This window comes from Anas platyrhynchos, chromosome Z (genome assembly GCF_047663525.1).
Source record: "Anas platyrhynchos isolate ZD024472 breed Pekin duck chromosome Z, IASCAAS_PekinDuck_T2T, whole genome shotgun sequence".
Lineage (NCBI taxonomy): Eukaryota > Metazoa > Chordata > Aves > Anseriformes > Anatidae > Anas > Anas platyrhynchos.
In genome coordinates, this window is record NC_092621.1 from 70,374,937 (window position 1) to 70,399,672 (window position 24,736).

The window sequence follows — 24,736 nt, forward strand, 5'->3', positions numbered from 1 at the left end:
AAGATCTCTGGGTTACCTGAAAAGACTGATGTCTCCAGTGCTCTTGAAGAAACAGAATGATGCAGGATCCAGCAAATAAAATTGTTGTAACTCCATAACTGCATCTTTCACAACTTTGGTTTCACACTGAGCCCTGCTGGACTTGGCAGGAAGCCCAGCAACAGATGTCTTGCACCACATTGACATATAGTGTGGTGAAAACCAGGACAGAAGTGTAATTTTGCAGCAGGCATACAAAATAATTTTTTGTGAACTCATTTTCTGCAATCCAGAGGACTATATTTTGGAAGCAGGAATAGAGCTGCTCTGACACCTGTGAGCACAAATGACTTTGGATGAAGGTCGGTGCTGGGCTGCAGCATTCTGTGTCCAAGCCCCGTACGGAGAATCCTGTATGCAGGGACTGCTGATAAACAGCCCTAGCAGGCAAAGGGATTTCTGCAAATAACTCCTCCCTACCTTGTTCTTTTCTTGGATTGCAGATCTCCTCCTGGTGATTTTAAGGACAGTGTCCTCGCAGGAAGACATACTGATTATGGACAACTGGTACTTCTTACTGGTGAGTGTTTTGGTGACACCCGGCAGTAACAGAGCACTTGTGCAGAGACACTGCGGCCACTGTACAGGGGGAATGACCACCTGTGTTCATTCTGGTAGTAGGCACTCCATTTTCAAGATTATCAGGAGCCTGCATAGTCATGTGGGCGGTTGCACTGAACTGTGTGGTTTTGCATCTGTTAGTACTTCATCTGCACAGATCCAAGGTGGCTTAAGTTTGCCTTGTCACGCTGCAGTCACACCAGGAGGACAAGGCATAATTTATGCTCCTTTGCATTAGAAAGTTTGTCTCTTGGCTCAGGAAGCAGACCGGACAATTCAAAGCAGGATGGCAATGGCCACAAACCAGCATAAGTTAGTGCTGCCTCTAGAAAACACAATTTTGCCTGTGGTGTCTTGTTCCCTCTCTTCCCTTATGACAGTGGAAGCAGTTGAATAGTTGCTTGGTGAGCCTCCCCAGTGCGGCATCCCAGACTACACATCTTTTTGACTTTTGGGGAGTTTTATCCCAGACTTCCCTGAATCTGTGGCGCAAAAAATACTTGTGTTGTCATGCGGAGGTGAGGGGTTGAAGTGCTATCAGTCCATACAGCCATTGTTAGGGGGAGGGTAGGCATAAGGCTGTTTGTGGCAGTGGTAAAGGACATTGCCCACTTGAAACAAGGGCAGGATTCTGGCTCGGGTTCATTCTTCAGTTCTGCCATGAGCTGCATTACCTGGGAACAGTGGCTTCTGTGATACAGGGATGGGGATGCTTTCCCTTTTTCTTGTAAGTATGCAGTTCAGGTTTTGAGATTCAGAGGGCAGAAGTTGCCTCCTGTGAGGTATTTGTACACAAAGCAATCTGATCTAGGCTGGGCTTTTGCAGGCTCCCATAAAGCAAAGAGCAGCAGCTAATAAAAAAGAGGGGAGGGGAAGAGGAGAGCTGTATTAGTATAGCTGTCCACACTGCAGTCATGCTGTGTCTGTGGAAAGATCATTTGTGTAGGCACATGCACTTTTGCTTTAGGAACTGGTGGTTTTCCCACTACCAGTCAGGAAACAAAGGTGTGCTGTATGACCAATGACTGTGTGTCCAAAGAAGACAGCAAGAAGTTTGCCTAAGAAGCATCCAAAGAGAAGTGGTTTGGTAAAACACACACTGGGTGCACCCAGGAGCCTAACCACTGGTTCACAGACAGCTCACAAGCAGATGTGTATTGCATTAATGAGCCACCAATAATTGCTCATCTCTTTCCAGTACAGGAAAGTGATTCCAAAAAGCTTTGTGTACCATGCACAGGATCTAGACTGCCCAATCTTTAAGGACCGGGTCACCATCTTCACCACACAGGCTGCCAGCAAACTTCTCCCATTCCTGAGCAGTTTTCCACTGTGGAAATAATTCTAACATCACATCAGGTCTCATAAGCTCATGAAATCTGTTGTTTAAAAAAGTCTGAATTCATAAAGTAATGAAAACACGAAGGATTGGGAAAAGAGGAGCCCCTGGTAATTGCTTATTTATTCAGTTTTAATGTGATAGTTCAGGCCACAAATAGGAGAAAGCAAAACTAAACTTATCTGTATTACTGTTGGTGCATAAATAATGACATTATACTTGAGAATAATTGAGACCTGAAGGGAAAGGGTGAGAGAGGGAGAGAAAGAGATGTGATAGGAAAAGTGACACTGAAAAAAAATCTTGAATAAGATTGACAAGCAATAACGTTTAATTATTTTAAGGGAAAAGTGAGAAATGACTTTAATACCATTTTAAAAGAAAAAAAGAAACAAAGCTCGTTTACACAGATCAATCTCTTCAGGCAGGAATTTTACCTGCTAAAAGCTGGGAATTTGAACTGGCGATTGTTGTGGCTTCCAGCAAAAGCCTGATTTTGAAAAAGCTGAATTAATGTTCTTTCTCAGTTGTTAATTTGATTTTACTGCTGGTGAGCTGGCAAAATGTACGAGTTGCTCTGCTGTGGTGTTCTGCAAAACAGCTATGTGTCTGCCAGGGAATCATAGAGCCCACAAGCACAGAATGGATGTAGAGAGGTCTGCCTGTGCTTGGGCGTCAGGTCCTACGCAAGCCCTGTTCTTTGCATCCACAAGAAGGGGTAAATTAATTAATCTGCAGCCTCCACATCTCACGAGCTGCTCAGGTGGAGCAGAAGCCTGGGTGAGGGACAAGCAGTCAAGTGAGTGATCTGTGTAAGCATGGTCTGTATAAGTGTGGTCTGTATAAGTATTCCCACTGCATTTCTTGTGAGTGGGGCATGCAGAGCCCACCCTGAACTTCAGAGGTGGGGGGAAACTGCATGCAGGTTTGATCAGTCTCAGGCTAATGTTGGATTACCAGCACCAGCTTCCTCCAGTGTCCCTTCTGCAGGTGTGTCCAGCCTCGGAAAGCATTGCCTCTCATGGAGCAGGCTGGAGATGCTCCATCCAGGCTGGAGATGTGCTGCAGACCGCGGGCTGTCATGTACCCCTGCCTGCCTGCGGTGCTGTGAAGGCCAATCCACCACATCCCGCAGGTTTATTGGTTCCTGAGACATCTGGTATCCACCTGGGTGAATGAGACAAAGCTGCCAGTGCATCTCCAAGCAAGGCTGTCCTGGTGTTAAACAGGGAGGAGGGCAGTGCAGTCGGGTAGTGCTGCCTGTGCCCTGCCTCCCGGCTGGAGGAGATGCTCCCACTTACTGCTGCTCACCTCCAGGCTCAGTTGGCAGGGATCAGAAGCAAGCACAGTGTTTTGGTTTGATGCTTGTTTGCTTTGCACTGTCATAAACATATTTTGACCTTTAACATGACAGCAGTGTGCCTGCTTACAGGGGGCCAGTGACACAGAAGTGCTGTTATTTATGTCAGCCATAAATTGAAATGAATACTGTATAAAGGCAGCCTTTTGGTCATTACTGCTCTCATCTTCAAATCCTCTATTCACATAACTCACATCCACCCCTTAGGCACCCTGGCAGGCAAATCTTATGCTGTGTGTGGCAGTCCTCAGCAGGGCACCGGGACGAGCAGGCATTTCAGCATCTTTTCTTCCATGATGACCTGTGAGCTGGTGACACCAACACAAACGGAGGCATACTTGTGGCAGCAAGAGTGACAAAAAAAGGAAAAATATCCAGAAAGGTGTGTGGCTCAGCAGGCACCCATCCCTTTTTGCTCTGTTGCTTGATGCATTTTGTGGAGATAGATGCCAAATAAGACTGCTAAGAGTTGCTGCAGAGGGGAGGAATTGACAGGGTGGTAAATAAAATGGGAGAAAACATGTGAGGGCTGTGTAAGTCCTGCAATGACTTCTGCACAGCAAGTCTGTTAAGACAACATCAGAGGGTCTAACAAACCAGAAACCAGAGTTTCTGCAGCCTGGACTGAAGAAGCAAACCCTGCAAATGGCATTGAGCTGAGTCTTGCATGGACTGGAAGGAAGAGACTATGTAACAGGAAAGTTAAATAAGCCAGTGCTGCCAATGCCAATGGGATATTGCTGTCATGTCGGGCTGATGCTTGAACCCCTCGCTGTCCAAGAGGCTGGCTTCAGCAGGCTGCCTTCTTGCACAAGTGTACAGCACATAGAAACATGAGCTTGGAAATATATTTTAGCTTCTGCTGCGAAGGGCTGAGAGATGCAACCCCTACTAACAGGCTACACGCTGCCAGAGAACTTCTCAATAAAAGGAATTATATACCAGGTAACCAAAATCCTGCCCACTTAATCTCAGAAAGTGGTAATTTCTTCCCAGCTAGTACTGTTAGGAAAGGACCACATGCTCTTAGCCAGCCTTTGGGCTAGGGATGAGCAGCATGGTCAGAGGCCCATGGCCCCAGCTACATTCATGAGGGCTGGCCTGCAGCTCCAGACATGCAGGGACTGATGGAGGAGCTGCTGGGAGGGTGCATGGCCTAAATTGTGGTCTGTGCTTGTGAAATGAAAGCTCATGGTGCTCCTCTCTTGCCTATCAGCATCAGTCAGTGAATGCTGAGAACAGCACCGTGGGGACCAAACGAAAGGAGAAGCCCTTCACCATTTAAGGGCCTGATGATAACAGATCTCAAGCTGTGCAGGAATTTTACATGACCTAAAAGTCCAGGCAATGACCTCCCTCAGAGCAGAGCAATTTCCTTGTTTGTTTTCACTCCTGCAGTTTTGTTATATCAGGCAAGTCCTCATGAAGTCTGTAGACTCTCTTGACCTTCAGGTCTTTTTTTAGGGCAGAGGTGGTGAGGAACAGGTGAAGACTGTCTTTTGACCGGCACAGGACAGGTGTAGAAGTGGACTTCAGTAAAACAACTGGAAATAAGGAAGGATCGATTACTGCACAAAACCATCTTGTTTGCTTGTTTGTTTTCCAGCTGTTAGAAGGCAGTTAAGGACACAGTACAATTATCCCCATATATCTTTTTTCTTTTTTTTTTTTTTCTTTTTTCTTTTTTCGCCCCCAATTTATTTGTACTTTGATTTCCTTTGAAACCTTCCTAAGAAAGTAGTCTCTTCTGGTCTGGTTATTGCCTTTGTTCACCGCTTGCGTTTCTCCTACATACCCTGAGGCCACTTCTGATCATTGCTTTTCACTTTCAAGTGATAGCTGTGGTGCAGAGGGCAGAGCTGATAAGTCACAATCTCTAGCATCACTCTCCAAACATGATCACGGTAATCCACTGCAGACAGCACCACTTGGCATCTAAACAAGCACTAGCATCTCAGGCAGCACGGGCAGGGTCCGTAGATGACGTTTCAGTTGCTGAAACCAAGGTCTCAGTGTCCACCATTTGCATGTCTGGATCTGACGTTTTTGTGCACAAAGCTGCTAAATATAGCCTGTTCCAGCTTTTCCTCCATGACATATATGGCAAGGGAAACAGCAGAGGCTTGCTTTTAGTGAGAGGTTACTGACTTTGAGTAAGATTATTTCCTCAGGTTACATGGATGTTTGCAGAGGCATTTGAGTTGCACCTGGACTGAACACACAGAATCAAGAAGTAGATTTCCCTGTTTCATTTTGCTGTATGTACAGTAGCCCTCTGTGGTGAGTATAAAAGTACTCCTGGTAAATACCTAGGAGTAGAAATAATCTTCTTGATTGACAGATGCTGTTGTTTAACTAGGTGCGATGATATATACGGAATAATTTTAGCCCATGCACTAGAACAAACGTACACATTCCTGATTCATTTCAGAACTAGACTTAATGAGACCGTCCTTTGTAGTGTTCATTCTCAGAATCAATTTAGTTGTCTCTGTACTCCAATTAATCTCAAAATCATTACTCTCACTCACAAAACTCCCTCCCGGCTAGCAGTGCCAAAGTCTTCCAGTTCCAGGGGATTTTCTGCTGAGATTGTTGCTAGGTGGTAAGAAGAAGCAAGCACAGGCCTCAACACAGAGTGTTTCCCCTCTGTAAGGAAGAAAAGTTTGCCACAAGAGAATTTAGACCAAGTCATTTTGGTGTCAGATTATTTTTTCTGTAGTTGCAGGATACGTTAAGGGAACAAGTATGTCTTTCTGAAAATTAAGAGATGGGAAACTTGGAAATAGCCAGCCTCTGGACCATTATTCAAATAGTACTTCTTTTTGATCTGTAATACCAAGGCAAATCTGGGGAAATGGCTAAATATTCAAATGACTCAGTGAGGTTATAAGCAACTTGTTGTATAGATTGAACTCCTATTTAGACCCCAGGGATCCTGACCCATTTGAAAAGTCTCCTTTTCTCTGTTTGACCTTTTCTAAATAAAAGATTTTGCTGCTTGTGCTCAGCTCAGTTCTACAGTTTACAAAAGTTTAAAGCATCTCCTCACTTCCAGTGTCTTCACTGCTTTCTCCCCTGAGTCTGATAAGCTGGTCCAAGATGCCTGATATCTCTGATTTCCAGAGACTCAGGCCTCCTGAGGAGCAGGATTGTGAGGAACAGAGGAATCCTCTCTGGAGCTGTTGTGCATCAGGACACACTGAGTGAGTAACAGTCTCTGCAACCCCCCCTGCTCTGATTTCTGATGGATTTGGCTGCCTGCCATGGCTCAGGGCCATCTCCGAGGTTGGATTGGTCTCCTGATCTTCTGAAAAGAGCTATGTGGAAAAAAGCAGGGAGAAGCTGTGCTGGGGGTTTCCCTCCTCTTTGCCTGGGACATGTATTTAAGCTCAGGCCCTCGCCTGCAGTGTCTGCCTCTGCTGTGCTGCATACAACCTTGCCTGTGCCTGGCCCCACTGATCTGGACCCTGACTTTCCCTTGGGCTTTCCCTTGGCCTGGTTCATCATTATGGACATGCGTGGTGATCTGTCCTACTGTCTGGTCCTCATTTATCATTCCTGGGCTTGCCCTTTTCTTTTTCCTCAGCTCCTGTAGGGCTGCACAGGGATGGAGAGAAGGCAATACCATGCTTCGTACTTAAGGAACAGAGTCCATGTTGCTGTAAAGCCATTTCCTGCTATGCATGGGGAGCTGACAGGGAGTTTTTGGGTCAGGATTAATGGAAGGACAGGGACAGGTGACATTATAGTGGCACTCTACTACAGACCACCTGATCAAGGAGACCAAGTAGATGAGACCCTCTACAGACAGATAGAAACAGCCTCAAGTTCACAAGCCCTGTTCTTCATGGGGGACTTCAACCACCCTGATATCTGTATCAGCACAGCAGGGAACAGTCAATCCAGGAGGTTCCTGGAATGCACTGGTGATAACTTCCTTCTCCAGTAATAGAGGAGCCAACAAGGAGAGGTGCTGTGCTGGACCTTGTTCTCATCAGCAAGGAGGGGCTGGTGGGGAAGATAAAGCTCAAGGTCAGCCTTGGCTGGAGTGACCATAAAATGTTATAATTTAGGATCCAGAGGGCAGAGAAGAGGCTGCACAGCAAGCTCCATACCCTGGACTTGAGGAGAGGAGACTTTGGCCTCTTCAGGGACCTGCTAGGTAGAGTACCACGGGACAAAGCCCTGTAGGGGAGAGAGGCTGAAGAAAAAGATGGGTAATATTCAATGATCACCTGTGCCAGGCTCAGGAGTGATGCATCCCAACAAAGACGAAGTCAGGCAAAAACACCAGGAGGCATGCATAGAGGAACAAGGAGCCCCTGGACAAACTCAGACAGGAAAAGGAGGCCTACAGAGGGTGGAAGCAAGGACAAATAGCCTGGGAGGAACACAGAGACTTTGTATGAGCAGCCAGGGATCGGGTGAGGAAAGCCAAAGCCCTGTTAAAATTAAATCTGGTCAGAGATATCAAGGACAAAAAGAAAGACTTTTATAGGTGCATTGGTGATTAAAGGAAGACTTAGGGAAAGTATGGGCCTTCTCTGGAAAGAAATGTGAGACCTGTTCACCTGGGATGTGGAGAAGGCTGAGGTACCCAATGACTTTCTTGGCTCAGTCTTCACTGGCAAGAGCTCTAGCCACATAGCCCAGGCCCCAGAAGCAAAAGGCAGGGACTGGGTGACTGAAAAGCTGCCTACTGTAGGACAAGAGGAACCTGAAGGTGCAGATGAGATGCATCTGCAGGTCCTGAGGGAACTGGTGGGTGTAAATGCTAAGCTACTTTCCATCATACTCGAGCAGCTGTGGCAGTCGGGTGAAGTTCCCACTGACTGGAAGAGGGGAAACATAACTCCTCTTTTAAAAAGGGGAAAGAGGAAGACCTGGGAAAATACAGGCCAGTCAATCTCATCTGTGTGCCTGGCAAGATGATGGAGCAGCTCCTCCCAGAAACTATGTTAAGGCCCATGGAAAATAAGGAGGTGATTGGTGACAGGCAACATGGCTTCACTAAGGGCAGATCATGCCTGACAAATCTGGTGGCCTTCTATGATGGGGTTACAGCATTGGTGGATAGGGGAAGAGCAACTGACATCATCTCCCTGGTGCTATGCAAAGCATTTGACACTGTCCTGCATGATATCCTTGTCTCTACATTGGAGAGACATGTGTTTGACAGATGGACCTCCTGGTGGGTAAGGAATTGTCTGGATGGTCTTAGTCAAAGAGTAGTGGTCAATGGCTCAATGTCCAGGTGGAGTAACAAGCATTCCTTTTATGTCCCTTAGGAGCCATCAGTTATTAGGAAGCAATCCTTTGCCTTGGCTTCATACTTATTTCATCTTCCATAAATACTATGTCACTTTGCTGTTCATTGATGGTTTTCACTTGGGTAAAATATGTTGGAGATGCCTGTTACTGCCAGCCTAACACAAAAAGAGAAGGATCTATTAGGCAACACAGCCTTCTAACCATCCTGCTCGTGTGTGTATCGCAATCTTCTGCCCGTGGGTCATCTGGGCTGTGGGGTTATCAGGAGCAACATCCTGGTGGTTGTGACAAAAACAGTAAAAGATTTCCTTCAATTTTGTTGCTGGGAGTGGTGTCTGGGGAGCTGTGTTTCTTCTGGTAGGCACACATACATTGCTACCCATTTTTCTTTCACACCTTCCTCAATATTTTTGGCACAAGCATCTTACAAGCTTATATTCTGTATAACCAAGTGGTTCTGCTGTGCTCAGGGATATTTTAGTGATGGATACGGACTTCAAATGTATTTTTTTAGTGGTCCCCAAGGGAAAGGGCCTAAGAAAAACACCATTTATGGTCTTCCCTAAATCTTGCTGAAATTGGCTCCACCAAAACTTTTATTAACTTCCAATGATACTCTAATTCCTTTCTGGAATCTACAATGCTGCTTCCCTAAGAAGTAAATAAGGACAGGTGAATGCTGCTAATCAGAGGACAGGATGGGTAACATTGAATATCCTTATAACTCTATCCACATGCAAGGTAAAGAAAAAATGATCAGAAAAATGCCCCATGTTTTCAGAGACAGAAAGTGGCTAAAGTTCTCTCCTCAAATGACCTCAGCCAAAGTTAAATTATTTTTAGGCACACAGTTGTTTGAACAGAACAAAACAGGGAAACAAAAATCAATGATGAGCTTGTTCTGCATCATGTTCTTTAGGAAAATACATCATACCAGTCTAAGTATCTTTTAAGAGGGATCTAAGAAATCTCCAAAAAAATGGTCTTTTCAAAAAGATGAAATAGGTAAATATTATTGGTGAGTATAATTATACACTCACAGCCTGCAAGAAGGTCAGAGTCTTTACAAGATTAGTATTGACGTTCTTGCTCCTTCTCCTCCACTGCTGAACACCCTCAGTATTGCAGCTTTTAACCCATCTTTCCACTCCATTGGTTACCAGCAATCTGGCTGAAAAGCATGGGTGGAGAAGGAAAGGGCAAGTGTGAGTAAAAAGGCTCGTGGAGCTTTGTTCACATCTATGTTGTTTTTCAGCAATTACAGCCTTAGCTGATGCAGTTAGTATGCATGTGGTTGTTGGCTTAAGAAAAAAAAAGAAAAAGCAACACACCACAGATTTCTAATGAGAGCTAAAATCTTTCTACTTGTCTGTAGTATAAACAAGCCTTCTCAGAATTCTAACACTTACAGCACTTCTGTTCAGAAAATCATTATGAGGAAGACTCAATAAAATACACTTGAGTGATAAGGTGTTATTCTGTTCTTTCACAGTTGCACAGCAAATATTTCCAGGGTTAAGACTGTAGTCTGTAGTCTGGGCTGAATTCTTGGCAATATGACTGAAGACCTGTGTGGCCTGCAGGAAATTTGGGTTCAGTCCTGATGTCTGGGTACCTCTACGAAGGGTTGTCAAGCACTATCAAGAATATTTGTGTTGTGTCTAGACCTGTCTTTGGTGCTGATGTTGGTGCACCCAGTTGTTAAGCAGGCTTTCTGGTAGGTTGTAGCAGTGTTGATCTACAACCGTAAGAGAAGTTTGCAGGGAGAAATGTTGTCATTTGTTAGACTGACTCATGTAATTGGAAAAATCATGTAAACCTACAGATGAAGTACCCTTTATTCAATGCTGAGATGAACGTGGAACATTTCGAACTAGAGACTGGAAAAAGTCATTTTAGATTTAACAATGTTAGTTGGATGAGTGGAAGGCAGTTACAGCCACTAAAAGAAAATTTGTAATTATGGAAGGAAGAGGTTACCAGCTCCTAGAGGGAGGAGAGGAAGAGAAAGTAACCATCTGGCAGAGGATCATACCTTTCCTTCTGCTAACTCACATGCTGGTTAATTCTGGGGTGACATTTACTTTTACATTTCTTAATTTTTTCCATCCATAAAATAAAAATAGTAAGAATGTGGTAAAGTACTGCAAATTAAAAAAGATACAGAAGAGCATTTTTTTTTTTTCTTCAGAAATTTATTCATTATTGAAATTACAGATTCCGTTATGCAAATCTAGAAATGATGGGTAATGTCCTCCTCTAACATGGAGAACTCAATCATTTTTGTTGTGAAAAAACATGCCCTAGTGTTGAGTTGCAAATGAGTTTTTATACTGTTTTGTTAAATTTGAAGAAAATAGGGTTTACATGCTCATGTTGCTGAATGAACTTGTATGAACCTGTGTGGCTCAGCACTATTTTAAGAGTTTTTGGTTAACTTGGAGGTGTAATGATTTAAAAAATATACATCTTCAATAATAAATAAAACAGACCAAAACTCTTCTGTTCCTCTTCGGTTTACTTATATGTTTGTAACCAAAGACACTGAATTCCTACAAGTTTTATGGAAGTAGATTAGTTTAGTAGATGAAAAGATGCCATCAATTCTCTCGTGGAAGGAAAGAAGGGATAAAATTTGAACTCAGCGTCTATTACCCATCAGAGTACGTGCACTGGAAACACACATGGGGCAATTACGCAAGCTATTGGGGACCTCATTCCTCAGTGACGGTTTCTCCCTGCTAGAGAGACTCTGCTGCTTAATGAAGGGTAAACTTCATTCAGAGCATTTCCTTGGTATATTTCAGATAAAAGTCAGCCATCCAGAGCAATCAGATTCACTGGAAATCAGTCCCTGGGTTGTTCACAGAACTGATGTTACTTCTGCATATGTCCAGATGATTTTCAGAATAGCTGGTGCTCAGTGGGAGGTGCTCCCCGTCATTAAGGGGTTTGCAGAGGGTGGTGTGGAGGTGCTGGAAGTCAAAGGCAAGGCTTGTGTGGGCGTCTCATCACTCACCTTTCCCCTGTTTATGCTATGTTTTTTTCAGACAGGGCTGTGCTGGGTGCCTGCCAGCTCTGCTTAGCCATGAAAAGCCCTGGCATCAGCGCACAGCATTATGCATCCCAAACGACTCAGCCCTCCTACTCTCACTGATAATTCCCAATCACTGCTCTGGGTATGAGTTCTGCAGGACCGATCCCAACCTTTGCTCCCATTGCTTCAGACCGCATCTCCACAGCTCAGAGAGAGCATTTCGCCTCGCATTCACTATCGTGCATATAATGCAGATGATTGCTGACTCCTTACGATGCGAACAAGATTATTCCAGGGTAATTAGATCTGGAGAGAGCAAAACCAGTTTTCTACAGCAACCTGGCAATTTCTCAGTGTTCCCACATGGATTTTGGATTGTACACTATTATGCTGTTATTTACCTGGCCAAAAACCGGGAGGGCAGTATAATTACATTGATTCAAGACTACATTATAGGAAACGGGGATAACTCCAGTGTGACAAATCATCTCCAGAGCCAGACAAGCACATAAGAGCTATTGCAGCCTGTAACAATTTCAATAAGAAAAAAATTCACTATTTCATTCTAGGTAGCTTGGTAATGTATAGTTGCTGCTCAGGACAAACTCTAAACTGTGCTTACATAGATGAGATCCTATTAAAAGCCATGATGGTCATGAAGATATGCTGAGATGTCTAACATAAAATGCTGTTTAATAAAGATAAGTATACAAAACATGCCTATTCTGAAAGAAAAGTTGCTTTATCTGTGAGAATTAAGACCAGAGATTTATCATCCATGTACTACTTGGAGGAGAGTTTATGTTACTTGCACTTCATCTTTCTGCTTGGAGAAACAGCCAGAGCAAATTCTGTTAATCCTGACACTTGAGATAACTCTCTGGATTGTAACAGAGTGGCTGAAGGGGAAAAAGATGGATTTACATTATCATACCAAATCCTCATGTCATGTGATGACTCCCTGCTTCTTCGAGTGATGGGGGATAGAAGCACTTTTCCTGAGAGGTGAAACATTTGTCATACGCAGGTTTGATCACAAAAATCTGTAAAAGCCATATAAACCTTGAAAGGATGGGAGGCATTTATTTTTCATATATGAAGAGCCACAGCAGCCATGTAACCCGGCTGAAGTGGTGCTACCTGACCTTACACTCAGGAACACTTTAAAGTAAAATGTTATGTGCTACTGGAGACAAGTAAATTCTAGGAGATTCAGTGGCTCTCTTACAGTTAAACCTTACAGTTTTAGGCAGGATTTCAAAATAATGGTTATCGGAAGTGAGTGTGTTAGTTGACATGGGAGCTGCTGGGTGTCTGAGCAATTCAGAAATGTGAGCTGAGGTAGGAGCCTAATGTGGGTATAAATATCTAACTGCAAGTGTATCAGGTAAAATGTGAACCATGCTTAGCTGCATCAAGGAGGAAGAAGAGGGGGGGAAGAAAAAATACCACCTTCACTTTTGATTTTTGGCTTTAGACTATTTCATGTAAGATTATTCAGTCCTCCGAGGGAGCCTCAGAGACTATATCTAGCCCATTACATTTTATGCCTTTTTTTTTTCTTTTTTTTTTTTTTTCTCTTCTCCTGTCTAACAAGACTTGCAATGCTATGTCATCCAGGGATTTCTCTCTATTATGATGTGACAGATTAGACTATATATTGTGAAGCATAGGCTAAAATTTCTTCCACATTGACAGTCACCATGACACGTTTTGAACCTGAGCTGTAATTAAATTTTAACTTGGTTTCATTGTTAAACAGTTGTGGAAGCTGCTAAATAAGACCGATTGGGAGAGTGTAAATACCTGAGCTAAGCAACAGAGTTACAAAGTTAACCATATAAAATATTGCAGAAAACATAATCTGTTAGGGCAATAAGAACACATAGAAATTGCTGCATTTCCACCAATCCTAAATGTTAAAGAATAACTGAAAGTTAAAAAATGTATATTGGAAGATTAGGTAGTGTTAGAGATAATGCATATACAAAGCATTGAAAGAAGGCAATAGTTTGATTCTCTTCTAAGGGGCATGCATCTTCGGGTGCTGCCTGTACCACAGCACTTACTGCAGATGGGTTTAGGCAGACTAATATGTGGGTGGTGGCCCTGGTGCAGTGTGCTGAATCTCTTGTTACTCTTGGTGTAGCAGGCATCAGATTTACTTAGTGTGGGTAGCCTGTTGGGTGAATTCAGGAACACATTTAAGAGGAAAACATATGGGCATGGGTCATTAGGGTAAATATGACTTTGACTCTAGAGAGAATCTTGCAGTTCTGTTAGAGAAAGAAAGAGAGAAAAAGAGAAGGAGAGGAGAGAAGGAGAGAAGGAGAGAAGGAGAACTGCTTTATTTTAAGGTTAATTCTTTCTTTTTCTTGGAAATTATTGGTAGGTATACAGTTTGAACCATTGCTTTGTTATTGGAGATAGCTGTCCTGGACCATGCTGAATTACTGAATAAGATTCACTTGCTGCTTTTAAGGCACCTTTTCCCTAAAGGAACTTTCTTAAGATAAGTCCTGTAATACTTGCTCCCATTTTCTCTCACTTCTGCTGATGGAATTCTCTGTCTTCATTTGTTCTTTCTAAAAGGATTCATTTAATCCTGATAATCTCCTTTTAATTTTTAAGCTGCATTGCATTTTTATTTTCTGGACATGGCAAAGCTATCATCACCTGCAATTAATTTATTCCTCCAGGTGGCTTTGCATATTATCTGCCAAAGATCATGTCAAAAGGCTCCAGAAACTTTTACAATTAACAGTTGTAGCTGTTTAGCAAGTGGCTATCATTAGTAGCCTCTGTGTTCAGCTTACTTAATTGGTTACAACCAATTACCAGTAGGTTGTTCTCTTCTGTGCAATTTGTCATGGAGTCAAACAGCTTTTCCCTCACCCATTTAAAAGTCTAATGTGGATTGTTGTGCTTGATTGATTAATAGCTGCCTGGTATTAAGGTATTAATCTGCAGCAGGCACTTGGTCCTGGATTCATGAGCAGGGTTTCTGCAAGGCTGGGTATCCCAGGGTTGGTGTGACTCACTTCACATGCAGATCAGAGGGTGAGGCTCAATGTGATGTACAGAGGCACCGATGGTAGAGGCATCTTTTCTCCTTGAACCACATAGATTTATGATAAAGCTGAGACCTTTGTTGTCCTCTGCTTTTGCCATAAAAATGACTTTAAAACTGCTCATTAAAATGTGCTATGACAGGAGCCCCACTTTTTTCCTGGGCAGATTGGAAAGATCAGACTCAACAGATCTGGGCAGGGGATGTAAAGAGACCAGACTGATGCCTACATGCTGTGCTCCTCCATGCTTCAGACAGCCCGTCAGACAGAGGAGCAAAAGGGGACGTCATTTTCCTCTCTAATATCTTCTGAGCCTCATCAGAAATTTCTCTGCTGGCTTGAGAAGGCTGTTATGACCACATAAGCCGCTTCCCAACAATGACTATTGGACCTCCCAGATTTATTTCTTGTAGGAAGCCTGAAATTGAAGTTGAAATTGCTTTAAGAGGATGATATGCTTGCCTGAAGATGCCTAGTTCCTATCTGCCCATTTGGATTACTGAACAAGCCTTCGACCATCCTGTGAAACACTGATTTCTTCACAAAGCTGAATTTTTACTGGTTTGAGTTTAACCAAGTATTTAGCGTGTAAACCTAGAAAACCATTTCCTTGTGACAGAAAATTGCTGTGCAGCTATTTGGTGGGACTCTGTGATCTGGAAGTCTTTTTTTTCCAGGGAATGCTGCACAGTAATGAATACCAAATAGAATTTATTGAGTGCAGGTAAATTTTTAATGGGTAGCATTTGTATGCTGAACATATGTTGAAATGAATGCATAATTAAAAAAAATTTGTTTATGAAAGTTCACCTGAGATTTCAACAGTAGCAATTTAAACTGAACATTGCTGTTCTTGATGTGTGCCAATTTGTCAAGTTTTCTGAACACAGAGTAAGAACAGCAAGGGAAGCTTGCTATTCCTGCAGAATACTAGTTGTATTAACCTGTACTAGAACCAATCAATCTTTAAAGCAAAATGAAGATAATTATTCTTTCTCTGGATACTGAAATAAAATTTTTAGCAAATTCTACTTGGTTTAAAAAAAAAAAAAAAAGGAAGCTGCCATTGTTTTCTGCCCATTTTTCTGTCATTCACACTAATGCTATGAGAAGACTGGAATCGAATAATGGCAATAGTCTTTTTATGTGTCATGCTCATAGAAATACTAGATGACACTGAAGTATGTGCATTTCCTAGTGAAAGAGGCTCAGTACTTGACTAAAAAGACAGAGAGACATTGCTACTTTACATGAGATGGCTTCCCAAATCCCAGATTGTTAACATATATGTGGCTTCATAAATCATGTCTTTGTGTTTCCCAGCACCTTATTTACACGGTATCTGCCTTGCCTCAACTATTCATTACAAAAGTAATTTTTTCATCATACCCTGGATGCAGTGCATGCACAAACTATCCATGAAGCAAGTGGTGATATTTTAAACTAATTATTGAGCCAAGCAACCAAGTAAAACATGGACATATCTTTCTGGAGACTGAAATCATGGTATGGATTGTGGTTAAATTCTCCTTTTTCACCCATTTAGTTTTAAAACAAAAATAGTTCACTGAAAGCATTCATTAAGTCTATTTTAGTCTCACTTTGGAGCAGTTTTGAGTGCTGAATCTGAACTGAGATCAGCACTTTCCATGCTCTGGAAGTGCAGTAACAGCAGCAATTACTCCATGCCGTATATGATTTAAGCTTCTGGGTTTCTGGAATTATTCTTTAGCAGGATAGCTGCCTCTACATGTAATGATGCTTGCCTATATTTTCCCAAGTGGTATTTTTCAGACACATTTACTGATAACTCTAAATCTGTCCTATATGAATTAATTAAGATGGTGTTTGTGTTTCTGTCTCCCTCAGGGAATAATATAAATGATTTGTATTATGCTTAAAGCATTATCATTGAGTTGTCTTGAAAATCTCAGTTTGAGAATGTGAATATAGTAAATTCTAGTCAAGAAATGGAATAATTTTAAATCCTTTTACTACTAAATATATGCTGCATTTTTAAAAGAACTGCTTGAAAATCTCTCAATGTAACAGGAAAGAGTAAAACATTAGAGAGAAAAGTGTATCATATTCCCTATAGACATGTGTGTCTTTAAATTTTAGGCTACATAGGTAAGCACACCAAAAATCACGGAATCTGAAAACTGTTGTTGGGTATATGGATTAACTTTTCACTTTGTACTATGGTGCAAAGCCAGATTCTTCCATGGGGTCCTGGTTACGTGCAAAAATGTGTGCTAATGGCATGTAAAGGCTCCATCTGAAATAGAAAGCATGAAGTGGCACAGAAGCTGAAAATTCCTGTAATGTTAGCCAGATGAAGTTATGAGATCCTTCATACTTTAGTTTTTTCATTTTCTGTCCAGAGTTCTCAGGCTTCTGAGATCTTCATTTCTGTGCATCTTTCAGCCCTTAGCACTCAGTTAAAACAAAATGGATAATGATTTATTGAAAGAGGATGAAGCACTGCCATTCTTAGTCCAGCATTATACAAAGTGTTGTTTTCTTACTAGATTCAGTATAGTGATTTTAAAAGCCCAGTAGCCTTGATATTGGGACTGAATCAACCGTTTATGGATTTGCAAATATGCTGTCAATCATTATCAAGTGATCAGTAACATAAGCCTCTTCAATTGCACTCTTTTTCATCCCAGCATGCTCAAATGCTTCATCTGTGGCTGGGTATACTGTTGATTCTAAAGAGAAAAAAAAATGAGACAGCGAGTGACTAGAATCTGTTTCCCAGGTAAACTGGGATTACTCAGGTTGCCATTCAGCTATCCTGAGGGTGCAGGCATTAGAAGGTCCTGCTGGTGTACTGCATCTGTCAGCCTCTTCTGACGTTCTAGGATTGGTAAGGTTTGAAAATCAAAAGGCACTTTTAAACATCTGGGTTACGGTGGCCTGCCTAGATGCATCAGCAATTTACCGGCAAAACCTAGTTTTCTTGTCTCAGGCTCTGACTATTTAGCTGTGTTCCAAAAAAAGGGCATGTAATTATCTGTTTGTTTGTAAGACCTAGGTTGTCCCCCCCTCTTCCCTTCCCCCCTGCCCCATATATATATTGATGCAGAAATGCACTCATATTTCTCCTTTTGATTTTGTTTCTAAAATAAATCAGTTGCTTTTAAAAATCTGAATACCTGTATGACAGGCAACATCTTAGTCTGACCCAAATTCGCTGTTGTTTTGGAGCTGCTTTTCTGGAACAAGACGAACAAATGTCAATTCTCATTTTCTGTTTTTATGGGAATAGACCAGAGTGAACATATTTCTACCAATAAGATACGGAGGGCGATGTGAAATGTTACATGCAAATTAGGTTGAGATGATGTTTCTATCGGGGGAAATAAAAGCTCTTCCCTGAAATTCCCTCATCATTCCTTTCATTTTCTGCATATAAGCTGTATGTAAAGCTGTCAGGCTGATAATTAGGCAAATTATAGGGACCTTCTCATAAGAAAACTAACGCAATTTCCATAGAGAATTTCAAATGAAGATGCCCACAAGGAAGGCAGAAGTCTGAGCTCATTTTCTTTTATTGAGACTGATTCATAAATACCCAGTTTTCCCTTGTCTCCCCTTGACTGCAGCAAGAGGATTTAGAGAAGGACTTTGTTGCAATCAATAGGTCTCTGAAAAATACTTGGCTTCCAGATAGTAGCATATTTTAATGCAATTTCATTTCTTTGAAAATATTGTTGCTAGCTCTGGCAAAATTGTGCAAGCTGTCTGCATATTGCATGATTTTCATGCGAAGTCATGAACTGGTGAAAGCTTATGCCAAAATCAGCATGGATTTGTGAAGCTTTTCAGAAATCTTTCCCAAGAGGGAATTTGTGGGGGAAGCCAATTATAAACTGGGTTTCATAATTTGTCACAGAATCTCCATGCAGAGTTCTACAGAGAAATAAAAGAATTCATCGCTTTTCAGGACATGGCAAGGCACTACAAAAGTGTGTGATCACCAGCCTTTGTTGTTTTGAAAGAAACAAATAGCATTCATTAAACAGTGAAGAGTGTGCTCAGGAAAGGTAAATATAATAATCTAAATAGATTGCAGGCACGTCTCAAAGTGATCAGGGGAAAAGTTTTGTGAAGGCGTAGTCAACAAGGAATAAACAGATGGCAATATGTACGCGCTCAGCTAATTCTTGTGGTGAGAATTATGTAGCTGTAACACATAAACATTTGACATTTTGCCTGTGTACACGCGTGTGTACGTGCATGTGAGCTCCTACGGGGAGGATCAGGCAGCCCTGCTCCAGCCTGGGCCCAGGGCCCGCCAGGGAACGCCTGGGATCTGGTGGCCGGCCTGGCCTGGCCTGGCTGGGCCCAGGTGGGCTGGGATGCACATTGCAGCCCCGGCTACTCTTAGCAGCTATTAAATCGTGTCTGCCAAAGTTTGTATCTCACATGGATGACACGTTTTGAGCCAGCTAAGGGCTTCGCAGTGTGACTGTGAGGCACTTTAGGAAGTCTGAGGGTACATGCTGATGTCTGTGTACACACAGGCTAAGGTTACTCTTATCATAAATGAGGGGACAGGCGTTTGGGGTATAGGTCTCCCCTGATGCTGGGTGGCTGCTCAGAGTCACTGGCATACCCTAGAGGAATAATCACAGAATCACAGAATTTCTAGGTTGGAAGAGACCTCAAGATCATCGAGTCCAACCTCTAACCTAACACTAACAGTCCCCACTAAACCATATCCCTAAGCTCTACATCTAAATGTCTTTTGAAGACTTCCAGGGATGGTGACTCCACCACCTCCCTGGGCAGCCCGTTCCAGTGCCTCACAACCCTTTCAGTAAAGAAATTCTTCCTAACATCTAACCTAAAACTCCCCTGGTGCAAGGGGAGTTTTAAAAAACAACTTTTTTTTTTTTTTTTTTTTTTTGTTAAAAAACAGCTGAGGCTGAAGTCCTGAGGAGGAACATCCATCCCTCAGTTATGCTGTGTTCATGGAAATCGAATTGATTGAGCAACCTGTCTACTGGAGGTTGGAGCAAGATGATCTTTAAGGTCCCTTCCAACCCCAACCATTCTGTGATTCTATGACAGATGATTAATTGAGGAATACATAAATTTCATTCACCTCATCTGCTTCTCTTGCCCATCTGATCCCCAGATTCTAATTTTACTTCTGCAAGTACTTCTGCTGATTCTTTTCAGCCTGTTTATCTCTGACTGTATGTCTGATAACTGCGTTTAGTCCACCACCTCCTCTCCTGGAGTGGAACCTGAAAATGAAAAGATTATGTTTCCAAACACTGGTTCCTCCAAGCAGGCTGGAAACATCTCTGGTGCTGAGTGGCAGATTGCCGTTTGTGTTTAGAATGTTGCAACTAAATCTTTTAAGGGTGATTATGGAAAATGAGAAATCATTTCCTAATAACACTGCTTGGAGCCATTGCTGGAGGTACAGTATATTCTCCTATGTGTATTCATGGTATCAAGCATGCCATGAATCTTGCTGTTTTTAAAGTTTAGTTAAGCTTCAAACAAAGTATCTACTGACATGATGGATTCTCCATTTCTGTGTTGCTTGAAGGGTTAATCTCAGACCTGTCTGCAAAGTGTGTGGTGGTCCACATGAAAGCTTTGGACTAGTGGCAGGGATCAGTGCAAGAAACAGTGTAATCCAGAGGGTAGAAAGATATATATATATATTTTTCTTCTTTAACCTGATGTAAATCCATGCATTTCACAGGTGATTTCTATTTATATTATCATTTGCATTTTGAAGATTGGTTCAATTACCTCCACTATTAATGACCATGTTTCAGCTTCTGACAACTGAGCCAACAGATATAGGACGTATAAAGTAATGCAGTCATAATTTTATGTAGCATTTTCATTATTAAGGTATTCGGTTTGGTGGTTCTTGTATATAATAAAGTAGAATTTAGTATCCACCCACAGCAGGGAAAAACTTAATATTTTTATATCTGCACTGCTGCAAGTATATGACACCTCCACCCCACCCCACTCTTTAATTCTGTTATCTTAACAGCCAAATAGGAAAGCACTCTAGGAATAGTAATCCTATAAGCTTATGGTGGTGAAGTGCTACTTTTTATATTACAGCTATACTACCCTCTCTAGATATTTTTATCCATTCAGCTGCTGAGGAATCTTGCTGCTTTACCACACGTTTTCGAAGAACCGCCCCCGATTTCCTGGAAATCTGTATCAGTAATAATCTGCTGGTGTTACTGATATGTGTGACCCACCATGGGACACTTAACTGTGCAGTGGGTGGAGTAGGTGTGCTGCCAACAGGTCTGCACGTGTACTGACTGAGGCAATGGAGAAGTTAGCATTGACATTGTTGAGAGAATATGCTGAAGTCATGGTTATGCTGTTTTGTTTGAGACCATTGCTATAAGAGATAGGACATAATTAGGGAACCTTGTGGTAAGCTGCACAAGACCTCTCCAAGGTTCTGGTGCTGCAAAAATTGCAAAAAGATAAAAAATGTGTGTGGGTCTTTCCTTTGCAATGTTGGGTGCCCATGGGGTACGGGTACAGAGCATACAGGGTGGTGTCTGTAGCTCCTGGCTAGAGTGCTGTGCACAGTGGTCACTAGAGACACGTGCCTGCCCCTCCGTCGGCTGATGGACTGAACCTGCTTCTCTCCCTTTTTCTATTCTGTCTTCAAATCTGACTTAGCAGGGTCAGACTGGGACTCCTGCTGTAAATGCTGTCTTCCACACAGCTTCTCCAGCCTGCTCCACTCTGCCCATCAAGGTCTGTCTCCTTTGTGGTAAACAACCTTCAAGATAATCATCAGTCAGACCTCATTAATGAAAGGGGATAAGGGGGCTCTGAGGATAACTAATCTATCAGCACGCTGCTTGCTGGTGAATTCCCAGCTGCTGGCTGCATGCAAGTTTTCCCCCAACAACTAAGCCGACCAAACTCAGCATCCACAGCTGTGTCTAAGTAATTTGTTTTGTATATAGCAGCACTGTGTGCCAGGTGGGGAAGGAGAAAAAAAATATTTTTTTTCCCCTGCTAGATAGTTTGGGAGGAACAAGAGAAGAGTTCTTACCTGCAAAATCTCTTGCTGTTTTAAATAATTAAAACTGTTCTTTTCCCACGCAGGTTTACCTCCTCGCCTTTCATGTGTGCCTGGGACTGGGAACCCCCCTGCGCTCTGCAGCGGGTAATTATCCTGCCGTGCTCAGCAAAAGTTCTGATGAGTGGCAATCAGATGGAAACAAGGAATGATTACAAATGACAGTGTAGGCTAAATGCGGTAGAGATGAGAAGTCTTTAGAAATCTGAAACAATAAAAGTGATCACTCAGTAAATATAAGTGACACAATTAATTAGTAATCATTATGTTTATTTTACTTGCCTGGGATGGTCTTCAAGATCTAAATAATTTGTTTCATTTTAAATATTTCATTTACTTGTATGACTTCACACAATTTTCCCCTTCTGATGTGCTTTCTTATCATATCATTGCAGAGAACTACCTTCACTCTCCCCCGTCCTCTTCCTGCTTGCTTTTGCATAATTTTAAAGACATACTTGCTATTGCTACTTAGAACAGTTCTTCAATGTATTCAGACCATGTTTGACTCCATAAAGAGTTTCTTTTGCCTCTGTGATTTAAGAGAGCCTGAACTTGTAACAGAATATCATATACATACATATAAAATTAAGATGGGAAACTGTAGGGAGAAAGCTCTTTGAACTGTCATGCTAATGTAATTTTATTTTTAAAGCACATTTGGATACCCAGTGCTCATCACTTTAATGCATTAGCTTTGCATTTGTCGCTCCAGACTCGGAAACGGAGGCGTGGGTGGAAGCTGTTGCACGCTTGGTGTCACAGCGGCCTCGCTCTGGAGTTGGCAGATGTAGAAGCCAGATCTAGAGCTGACTCCAGCACCACACGCTCAGATGAGAAGGGAGTTGCTGCTTCCAGCTCCCACTCTCAGCTGCTTAATTCAAAAGAGCTGTCAGGTTCAAAGGTGCATGCAAACCTGTAATGGGTGTAAATGGAGGTAGCCTTTAACTGGCAACATCTGCCACATGATCAGTAAGAGCAGTGGGGAAGGGGGTAAGCACAGGTCAAACAGAATCATCATGATGCACTCTGAGCATACTCTCAGCTACAAGAAGGGCATGCAGGTGCATGTCTGTATTTCCTCTCTGTGCATCTCAAAGATGGATCATATTGCCAGTCATTGTGGCAATACTCTTCTGAGCTCTGAAGAGGGAGGAGACTCTCAGACTTATTTTTCAAAGCATGTCTGGCTGTTGCCAGGATGGAGACAGCCTTGGAAGAGCAAGAGACTTAAAAGCAGTGGAGTTCTGCCTGTTTCTGGCTTCCCTGTGTTCTAACACTGCCCCTGAAGCTAGGCTGGTGAAGCCTGCTGGCAACATGAGGATAAGAACAGCACAGATTTGCCTGGGGGAGCAGGGGTTACCCTGTGGGTTGCTTGGGAGTCCTGTGACATGTTCCCAGAGGTGTTGCAGAAGTAATTATAGTAACATCATTGGTGCTGAAGACTATATGGGGTTTTTCTATTGTTATCTTTACGTTGTTTGCATACCTTAATTCAGGCATTGATTTTAGGTTTCTGCATTTTAACATATGCTTGGCACCACTTCTTTGCTCCATTTTCTATAACAAAATACTTGATGTACCATGAAAAGGAGTAGAGGCTAAAAAAGTACACAGACAGCAGTGGGATTTCTCTCATTTGAGAAAAGTCATGTGCCAGAACCCTACTGCAAATTCCCCTAGGTGTCTCATTTACTCCAAAACACTTATGCTTTGTGAGATCTAATCTTCAAGAATGAAAGTTAGGTGTCCTTGACAAGTTCACTTAAAATTTTAAATCTGGATACCATGATGCTGTTATCACATTTCCACTTCACTTGTGTAAGAATTTTCCTAGTATAATTATCCAGCTTATCATTCTGGAGAGCTGTAAGATTGCTTTTAGCAATTATTCGTAAATCTATACCTAATTCCGTTATCTATTTCAGTTTAAAAACATTCATATTTCAGTGCATTTCCATTAATTTCAAAGAGTTTTGGCTCTCTGTCTCCAATAATTCCTGATTCACACAGCCTGAAAAATCAACCTAGGCTCTGCAACAATGCAATGGAAAATCAAAAGTCAGTAGCACTCTCATTGCTTCCATCAAGAGTATATAGCAAAACTTTAAAACATGTTGCTGTTATAGAAGATGAGGGACAAATGTGGCTTGCAGTTTTAAGATTAAATCTCCATTCTGTCAGCACTGTTACGTAAGTCACACTTCCTGTTCCCATTTCTTCCCAGTGGTATGAAGAGGCAAAAGGCTATTAAACATCATCATTTCTTCTTTAATAAAGGAGAAGGAAAAAAGCCTCATGAATTCAAATCTGCTTTTTGTGTTAGTTTTGAGATCAGACCTTGGCATATTGACCATGCTTTGATAATTGTAAATAGTCTGAAGGAAACTGAGGAAAAGACAATCTGTAGAGGATACCTGGGTAGTACATTTTATGTGCTCTTTTTGCAGGATGAAGAACAGCAATTAAAGGATGGCCATATTCCCTCAGCAGTTCCATAACCTGCTTTTTTGAAGCAGCTGCCTCAAGGAACTAGGTCCATGACTAGTGCAGTCAAAATCCATATGAAGGATCTGCTCTTTCCTTTTTTCCTTTTCCTTCTCTCATTCCCTTCTTCCCCTCGCCCCCCCCCCCCTCCTTTTTCCCTCCCTTTCTCCCTAACTCCCTCCTTCCTTTCTTTTCTTTCTCTTTCTCCCTCTCCCTCTCATGCTCTTTTTTTTTTTTTTTCTTTTTTTTTTTTTTTCCCACTTTTACAGTGAATAATCTAGTTGGCTGGTAGGAAGCCTTATGAAGGGCTAATTCAAGGATAAAGCAAGAGTGTTTATATTTATCCTGTGTTTGGTCACAAGAGATTCTCTTTCATTTCATTTGAAATCATAAAACATAGTTAGCTTATACACCATAAATAATGTTAGCTTTCAAAAAATCTATGAAAGAATGGCAGTGTGTCTTT

At 42.1% G+C, this 24,736-nt stretch overlaps 1 long non-coding RNA gene across 1 annotated transcript; it reads left to right on the forward strand.

The window, feature by feature from the left end:
• The first annotated feature begins 202 nt into the window (after positions 1–202).
• On the forward strand, positions 203–24,542 carry LOC140000826 (uncharacterized). The gene is made up of 3 exons (XR_011806050.1): positions 203–559; positions 21,810–21,870; positions 24,234–24,542. It is a non-coding gene; the product is annotated as an uncharacterized lncRNA (long non-coding RNA).
• The last annotated feature ends 194 nt before the right edge of the window (positions 24,543–24,736 follow it).